This window comes from Alligator sinensis, unplaced genomic scaffold, assembly GCF_000455745.1.
Source record: "Alligator sinensis unplaced genomic scaffold, ASM45574v1 scaffold656_1, whole genome shotgun sequence".
Classification (NCBI taxonomy): Eukaryota; Metazoa; Chordata; order Crocodylia; family Alligatoridae; genus Alligator; species Alligator sinensis.
Window position 1 is genome coordinate 1,470,181 of NW_005842333.1, and position 8,856 is coordinate 1,479,036.

At 44.5% G+C, this 8,856-nt stretch overlaps 1 protein-coding gene across 8 annotated transcripts in view; it reads left to right on the forward strand.

Moving 5' to 3' along the window:
* LOC102374831 (fibroblast growth factor receptor-like 1) overlaps nt 1-8,856 on the forward strand; it is a 240,714-nt gene that overhangs the window by 130,796 nt on the left and 101,062 nt on the right. The window lies entirely within an intron of this gene.

The following is an 8,856-nucleotide window of genomic DNA, read 5'->3' on the forward strand; positions in this document are numbered from 1 at the left end:
GGGAGCACCTTGCTTGAGAAACAAGATTTGCCTCGTGCTGGAAACCGACATTTTCTCTTCTGAGTTCACAATAGTTGAAAAATGAAAACGAAAGATTTCAAATCAGAAACATTGCAATGGACAACGAGGATGTTATCAATGGAAATAGGATTTTATTTTTTCATTGAAAATGGTATTTTGAAATAATTCTCTTCTCCCTGTTGAAATGTCAGCTCAGAAGAGAGTGTGCTCAGTACAGATGGCATCTTCAGGGCATCTAGCTGCCAGGTCCTCAGCCTGGAAAATCTCAGCCCAAATAGGTATAGTTTGGCTAAATTACAAGCAACTAAGAATAGGCTCTTACAGGACGCATTGGGTACTCTCCACTACCATCTCTGCCGGTAATAATGAATTATGTAATTTCCTCCACAAATCTGGTTATTCTTTGAAGGGAAGATCATTAGCGAGCAGTTGTAAGAAGTGATATTATTTATGCAGAGGAACAGCTACCTCTTTCACTAAAGTTAAACACAGGGAGTTTGAAAATCTTACAGGCGTATTTTATGAGATGTGCCAATATTGCACCACCCAGTGCTACTGCTACAAGCATGAGCCCAGCAAACATGTTAGTAGTCTTGAGTTGTTTACCCAAGTGCTTGAAGCTTAGTACAGCCCCTTAGTTTATATTTTACTGCATATGTATAAGTTTTTTCCTCATTTAGAAAAGAAAAAGGATCTGCTGAGCAGCAATGGTAGAGCTGGTTGGTTCTTGCCATTCTTAGCACACGCTGAATCGTAGAGGTTGCCAGCTTCCCTTAGGTATCATAACATGTGAAAGATGTGAAAGAACCTTGCTAGGATGCTTCCACATTAAAAAAAAAAAATCAACATTTAACTCCAAGATGCAGCAGGTCTTGTGTTTTTTCTTTCCTGTATTGCATCTCAGCCCGTTACATTTGTAGCCTCACTTCTTTGGGTTTATGTGGAGGAAGATTTCCGTGAGGAATCCATCACCTTTCGGTTCACATCATCCTTCTCTTAGCAGCTTGACTCCCTGGATAGTGTTTCCCAAACCACACATTTGCTGTCAGTCTAATGGCCTGTAAAAGCCTTGCGTGCAAGGCGGGAGGGAGAAAATAGCCAGTTGTCATAGACTCTGATGAGCACTTGAAAATGGAGCCTTGGAAACTGAACTGTAACTTTTTCAAAGAAATCAATTTTGCTATTGAATGTCTCGAATCTGTCTGCTGAAAGCGATTATTTTGAGAATCTTTAGCGCCATCAGAAGATTTATCTTTCAAGTAGGTTTATCTGGCCTGGCCAGCTGCTGTTTTATGTTTTTTACAACTTGGCCGAAGAGAACTCGCTTTGATACCAAGCATGTGTGAAAAATTTGCATGAAAAGGACATTTTTTCCCCGAATCAATACAAGTATCTAGGAATAAAAAAACACATGTCATTGTCTGAATGGGCATTTATTTTAGTATGATTCTTGCTGCCCGTAGTACTAGAAAAGCTTGTGTGAAAAAGTAAAGGACAGAAAATATGGTTTGCATTACAGTTCTCCAATGAAGTCATCAATCTGTGTCTCAGAAATCATTTATAGTGTGCAAAAGCTGTGAAAACATTTGTAGGCCAGAGTCAGGTGCTGTCAGCCATCTTGGAAGACCATGACAAATTCATTTATGGTTGGGTTTTGGCTTCCCAATAAACTCTGGGGGCTGTAGAGAGATGTGCTCAGCAATAACATGTGAATCAACGTCGAGTCAGCAAAGCAGGCACCAAGGGACTGTTAGTACTAAGCAGATACTGAAATGAGTCAAGACTTGAGAAAGATGCAGGAGTTGTATTTAAAAAAGCAAGAGCGTTTTAGCTGACACCATTTGGACTTCGCTATGAAGTCAGCACTTCATTTTTGAAGACACTGATTCTAGCTTAAAATGCGAAGTGAAGTCTGCCCAGTGTAGGACCATTAACCCAGTCACACAGCTTGTAATCACAAGTAGTGACATTACCATTTATGCAAAAAAGACGAACCATTTGCCACAATAAATGGCAACAACAATTTGAAGGCGTAACAAAGATGTTAAGGCTATGATCCTGCAGTTGAATCTATGCTGGTGGACCCTGGGGTGTATTTAGATTGATTAATACCAGCTGAGGGTCTGGTCCAAGTAAACTGACACTTAATAACAGTTACGTTGCTAATTAAAGCTCAAATTATTTTGGCTGTGGAGAGGTGAGCAGAGCAAAGAGGCCTTGCTTTAGTCGCAGTGGTCCACGTGGCACAACAGGGAAAAGACAGGCACAAAAGGGAAACCAGCTCACCAACTGTTAGTGCTGATTTAGTGAAGGGACACTTGGAGAGGCTGGATGTGTTTAAGTCAGCAGGCCCGGATGATCTTCATTAAAGGGTGCTGGAGGAATTGGCCGGTGTCATAGCAGAACTGCTGGCCCGGCTGTCTGAGCACTCATGGTGCACCCGTCAGGTCCCAGAGGACTGAAAAAGGGCCAGTGTGGTCCCTATTTTCAAGAAGGGGAGGAGGGAGGAACTGGGAAATGATAGACCAGTTAGTCTCACCTCTATCCTTGGGAAAACTCTGGAAAAAAATCATTAAGGATCACATTTGTGGGAGCCCAGCAGGGGAAATAATGCTGAAAGGAAATCAGGATTCATTGTAGGTGGATCCTGACTGACTAACCTTGTTTCTTTTTATGACCAGGCCACAAAATGCTTAGATGCAGGAGTCGAGGTAGATGTTATCTACCTAGACTTTAAGAAGGCCTTCGATATGGTATTTCATCCTATTGTCACAGATTAACTGAGTAGCTGTGACATAGATGATTACACAGTCGGGTGGGTGGCAAATTGACTTAGGGGTTGCACCCAGACAGTGGTGGTGGATGGGTCGGTATCGACCTGGAAGGATGTGGGCAGTGGAGTCCCAGAAGGCTTGGTCCTTGGACCTACGCTGTTCAATGTCTTCATCAGTGACTTGGATGAGGGTGTGGAAAGCACTGTCAAAATTTGCTGATGATACTAAATTATGGGGTAAAGTTAACACACTAGAGGGTAGGGAACGAATCCAGGCAGATCTGGATAGATTGGAAAAGTGGGCAGAACAGAATAGGATGCAGTTCAGCAAGAACAAATACAAAGTGCTGCACCTGGGGAGGAGGGACCACCAACACACTTACAGGCTCAGGGAGGACCTTCTCAGCAGCACGGCAGCGGAAAAGGATCTTGGACTCATTGTTGACACCAAGATGAACGTGAGTCGTCAGTGTGACAAAGCGATCAGTAAAGCTAATTGCACTTCATCATGCTTTAGCAGGTGCATGACGAACAGGTCCAGGGAGGTGAGACCCCCTATGCAGCATTGGTCAGGCCACAGTTGGAGTACTGCATCCAGTTTTTGGCGCCGCACTTCAAGAGGGATGTGGTCAGCCTCGTTTGCTGAACACACTGACCACATCTCTAGGTTTTCACTTAGACACGTCCCTCCTTTTCCAGGGAAAGTGACTCATTGTGCGAGTGTAATCTGGTTTTTCCCAAGTGAAAGACAGCTCGTTATTACCAGCTATGTGCAGAGACCTACCCAAGTCAAGGGGGCAGGAAGCCGATTTCACAGGTAGATTGTGGGGCTGACTGCCATTTACCCAGGCTTATTGCAGCGTCCCCGTCCCCCATGCCTTTGATTGGTCAAGGAGCCCCAGTGGCCCTTCCCCTCACTGCTGATTGGTTGAGAGTGTTGTCTATCATGCAGCCCTGCCCCTTGCCACTGATTGGCTGAGGGGGGTGGGGCTGCACAACAAGGCAGCCCTCTCAGCCAGTGAGGGTTGGGGGGCAGCCATCTTGGTTGCTCCCTTTCGTGTGAGCAGCCCCTTCCCTTCCGGTGGGCTGCACAGCCAGGCCGCAGCGGCCATAAGGACTGCTGACTCCCATAGAGGAGCCAGCATTTTATTTTTAGGAAGTTTCCCTTTTCTGCTGATTTTGCCGACATTGCCTGATTTCATGGACAATGTCTGATTTTGCAAGTTCTGTGAAATCCACAAAACCGTGAATTGAGTAGGTCCCTAATTATTTACCTAAAGGCACTGACCAAGCCCATTGTCAAGGACCAACATGCTTATCACTTAGGTACATAAATCCCTATTCTGTCCTCATGCCAAAGGCTGGCCCCAATTGATCCAGCTATATAAGGTTTCCTGGTTATATCCACTGGAAAGTCCAAAGTAGCTGGATATTTTACTCTATTATGCACTGTTGGCTACAGAAATCAGTGTGCTTTAACCTTTGGAAATCCATTGTTAGGTAAACTCCCTGCACCAATGTGTTAAATATCAAATTTCCATGTTTCCAAGTGAAAATATCCCCTTTCTTGAGCAAATAGAGGATAAAAGGAGATGATCCAGATTGAAAAGGTGAATGTTGCTGAAAAAATTCCTCTCTGACCTCAATGATTTCAGTAGGAGTCACTCATATGGGACTGAGGTCCCATGTGAGTGACTAATAACATATGTCCCATAATATTATGTTGTTGAAAAGGTCCTTCTGTTCAATGGTACTGAAAGAGATGATTATGCCTCTGTGTCAATATTTACTGTAGTATTTCTAAAAACGGTGGTGACTAAAACTGTATCAAGAAACCATTCCACTGATGACTCCACCTGAATGGTTGGGAAAAGCTGGAAAACATGACATATAGGAAGCAGTAACATTTATTACAACGGCCAATCCATAATGTAACCCAGTGTTAATATAGCATAATGTCCCAATTTTTATTTCTTACGTTTTACATATTTCATTTGATTTTCTAACACACCTTACAGTTTGCTTATCAATACATCACGGGCTGGCAAACAAAACCCCCACGGTTTCAAATATACTCCTCTTCCCCGCTTCCCCTGCCCCATCCCCATGAGCCTGTAACATAGAAGCCAAGTTTGGAAGGTGACAACACCTGTTCGCAATGTAAAGGAAATGAAAAGATTTTTTTCTACAGATGTAAGCATGAAATTATTGATATAGAGATATAGTTATAGATATATGTATGCACACACACACACATACACATATGTGTGTGTTTGTGTATATGTGTGTATGTACACACACACACACACTTTCCCCCCTGCATACTCCATCCTGCGGTAGACGACTACAGACCAGAGTTGCGGGCATTGTAAATTCAAGGCGTGCAAGACATATGTTTGCATTTAGCCCACAATCTTTTGCAGGTGCTTTGGAGTGCTGCTACACCCATGCACATAGGAAGCTGCAGCACTGCTTGCTCTGTGATTATTGTTGGGGAATGAAAGCACCACACAACCTCTAATAGGCTGACATTCAAAGTGTCTGATCTGGACAGCTTATGACTTCCTTCTGTTAGCTAGTATTAGTAGCAGTAGCCTCTGGTCCAAACTAGTTTGCGGTATCATTTTTGGGTTCACATAGGTGCGGTTCAGAATATTTTAGCTTCTTATTTTATTAAAAAGTTTTTATGAGTTGAGATTTAAAACAAACAAACCCCAGGCCCCACAGGTGAAGAACAAGAACTTTTACTCGTGTCAGTGAGATGGAACAGATTCACACCAGCAGAGGATATAAACCAGTCACTTTTCTCCCATTGCAATGCCAGAGCACTGAAAGTGTCCATCTCCCCCCTGCTTTTATCTAAGGCATTTGTAGGGTGGTACTGGTGTCTCAGGTATTGGGTCTTGCAGTTTTGTGGTAAGGTTTGAAGTGTCAATTGGAGAAGCCTTGGGTAGATGATTGCCTGTGAACCAAGGGGAGCTCATTGGTACTATGTTGGCTGTAACTGGGATAGAGGAGGGGCAAGGGAAGATGTTTTAAGTTAGCATCTGACATTGTAGCATTACTGCAATCCTAGAGCTAGCGGACTTCTATTGTTTAATGACCAAGGCAGTGCTAGCCTCTGCAAAGGGAGAGGCAGGGTCCCAGACTTGCCCTGGTGTAATGCCTTGGCCCTGGCTCTTGTTGTCAGACTTTTCCCTCTTCTGCCCTCAGAAATCCCTGCAGGGCCTTCTGGATTTACGAACCTCCAGGCATAGCTGGGGCTAGATTAACCTTCATTAATGCCTCCTGAAGCTCCCATCAGGATAGTGTGCCTCCCCATCATCGCCTATAAAGGTATGGCAACTGGACCTTCAGATCCTAGGTGGATCTAGGGTTTCCTGAAGTGGGGTATAGCACACCACTCCTCAGACCATGGGGATATGGGGCGAAACATGGCTGGAGCTGTTGGGGTGGCAGTGGACACCGAGGATCCAGGCTGGGAGTGGGTGCAGGAAGGTGGAGGGAGACTTGCCCACTGCTGCTTCTGTCCCTGTGACCAAGGCATGGGGGGAGCTGCAGAGCCACCCCTGTCCCCCTCCAGCTGAGCAGGTGCACAGGTTCCTCTTCCCAGTGTCTGCTCCATGTCCGCTCTTTTCCTCCCTGGTATCTGTCATTGGCCGTGGGAGCAGGTGCCAGAAAGAGCACCTTTTAGGTCAGCACTGCTGTCCCTGCCCAGGCCTGTTGCCCCATGCAGCTGCTCCTTGCAACCTGATTCTGGAGCGGGACAGGAGTAGCTCTGGGGCTCCCCCCATGCTTGGGTCTAGTGGGGACAGCAGTGGTATCATGTGAGTCCCCCTTCCTGTGTTCCCTGCCAGCCATGGTGGTCCCACTGCAGGGAGCGGCATGCAGGTTGCTGGGCTTGATCAGGGCCAGCAGCAGCAGAAGAGGGGTGTGAATGCACTACTGCAGCCCCCACCGACCCAGATCCACCCCTGCTTCAGATTGTCATGCATGCTCAGTTAACAGTGCCGTTTAAATGTCAGTGTTGGCAACATTAAATAGCTGAGAAGTGCCTAGCTGGAGTGTTTGTAGATCAAGGTACAGTATGTAATGCTTAGCTGCAGTACAGTCTGCAATGCTGAGCAGAGTCAATTTATAGGGTGTGAATTAACTGCTGATTTCGGAAACTGTCTCTTTACACACACAGTCCCTTGTGATCCCTACATATGAGCATGTTGCCCATTAAAATGTACGATTGTTGAGGAAGTGTATTATTTCATTCCTGTTGGGCCTGGTTTTGTACCTTTTCCATGCTGTCTTTGGCACCCAGTTTAAGAAAAAGATGGAAAAAATAGAAGAAAAAAAAAATGTCTGGCAATTAATATATAAACCCATTTTTAAGCCCAATTTATTTTTGTTCGATGAGAGAGAGAACATATTCTGCGTTGTACATGATGAATAATATCATTGTGTTAGAATGCTTTGATTCTGCTTGCTTTATACTAACACACATTTCAGAGTCAGAAGTCTGCATGTTTACATTATAGACTTTTTGGCAATAAATTTGGAAAAGACAAGTTAAAAAAAACCCCCCATTAATCCCAAGAGTTCTGAAACCTACACTCCTTCTTAAACGTACCCTGTTAAAGACATTAAGTCCCTAACAAACATCCATCTATCAGCAGGCGAGAATTTGTAAAAGGCGTACTTTGTTCTGAACTCCCTGCCCTACTGATTATGCACAGTTCTTTTATTTTGTGAATAAATGATGACCCCTTCGCCTGGTAATGATGACAGATTTATGTATTTTAACACCCAGACGCTGCTGTATTTGTTAAGGGCTGCCAGATTCCAGCGGTGCTGCAAGCAGAGTTTATTTTCATTGTCAGTTTTACCGCTTTTTAAGGCGTCCTGCCTTGCAGCCTCTGCAAGCAGCGCTGCTGATGAACTCGGGCTGAGATGTCAAGACGGGAAGAGGACAAGGTACCAGCTCCTCGGACTGTTTCCACTCATAAAATGTTAGTTCTACTCTGGTTACGCTGGTGGGAGAGGACTTACTGGTCTCATTGAAGCCAACCAAAAGAAAAGCAAAAGCCCCTCTGGGCAGTGAAAGGAATCAGATAACATGGAAATTACCCCTTCACTCCCTACTCCCACAATGTATTTTGTAGCTATTAAATGAATGTTTAAAGGGGACCTTCTTTTAAGCCCCAGTAAAAGTGAAGTAAATACATCCTGCAGGCCTAACTGCAGCACCGTATAGGTCAGCACAGTTCGAGCACTGTATAGGTCAACACCTTTCTCCTCTACACAATGCATCAGTCTGTGATCTCTCTCTGGATATTTGAATTACCATCTTGTATGAGTGACATTACAATAAGGAGACAAACAGTGAAGAACAATGCTCATGTTTAAACACAATTTAAAGGATTAACAATCCTTGCCCAAAAAATATTTTCAACAAGATTAAAGGAAAGCAAATGTTTTTCCATTGCAAGGGCCCCAGCACAACAAAGGCAGTTAAATTTTCCTTCCATCCATCTTGCCACAAACATGTGCACGTGTTGCACCCATTATTCCAGGGAAATCACAGTGCTCAAACCCTCCAAGAAAAAATAAATCTTCGCCATTCTTAAATCTACTGATCGGTTAATGCCAAGCAAGCCATCGGGTATGAATTTTGCGGACCTGACCAAAGCTGTCCTTTATGAAGCAAATGCTTTTACAATTTTTCAGGTGGCTCATTGTTACTTTGCAACATTTCTTTGAGCCGGTCGGATGAGTCGCTCGCCAAAGGGTCAGTGGGTGCATGGTTGGAGTGGGGATAGCATGCTTTGCAGTATGCAGGATGGAGGTTTCCCTCCTGAAGTGATTTTGATTTGGGGGGGGAACAAAGCAAAAACACGCATGGTTAGATTTCCCTCTGTGCTCTACTCCTAGGCCATCCTTGAAAAAGAGGCCACGGGCTTTTGTTTTAGATAAGAGTCATTTGTCATGTTGTTTCTGCCGAAAGACCTTTAAAATACACGAGGATCCCTGTCTCATCCATGCTGACTGTTTCATCAGGCAGGGCAGGGAAG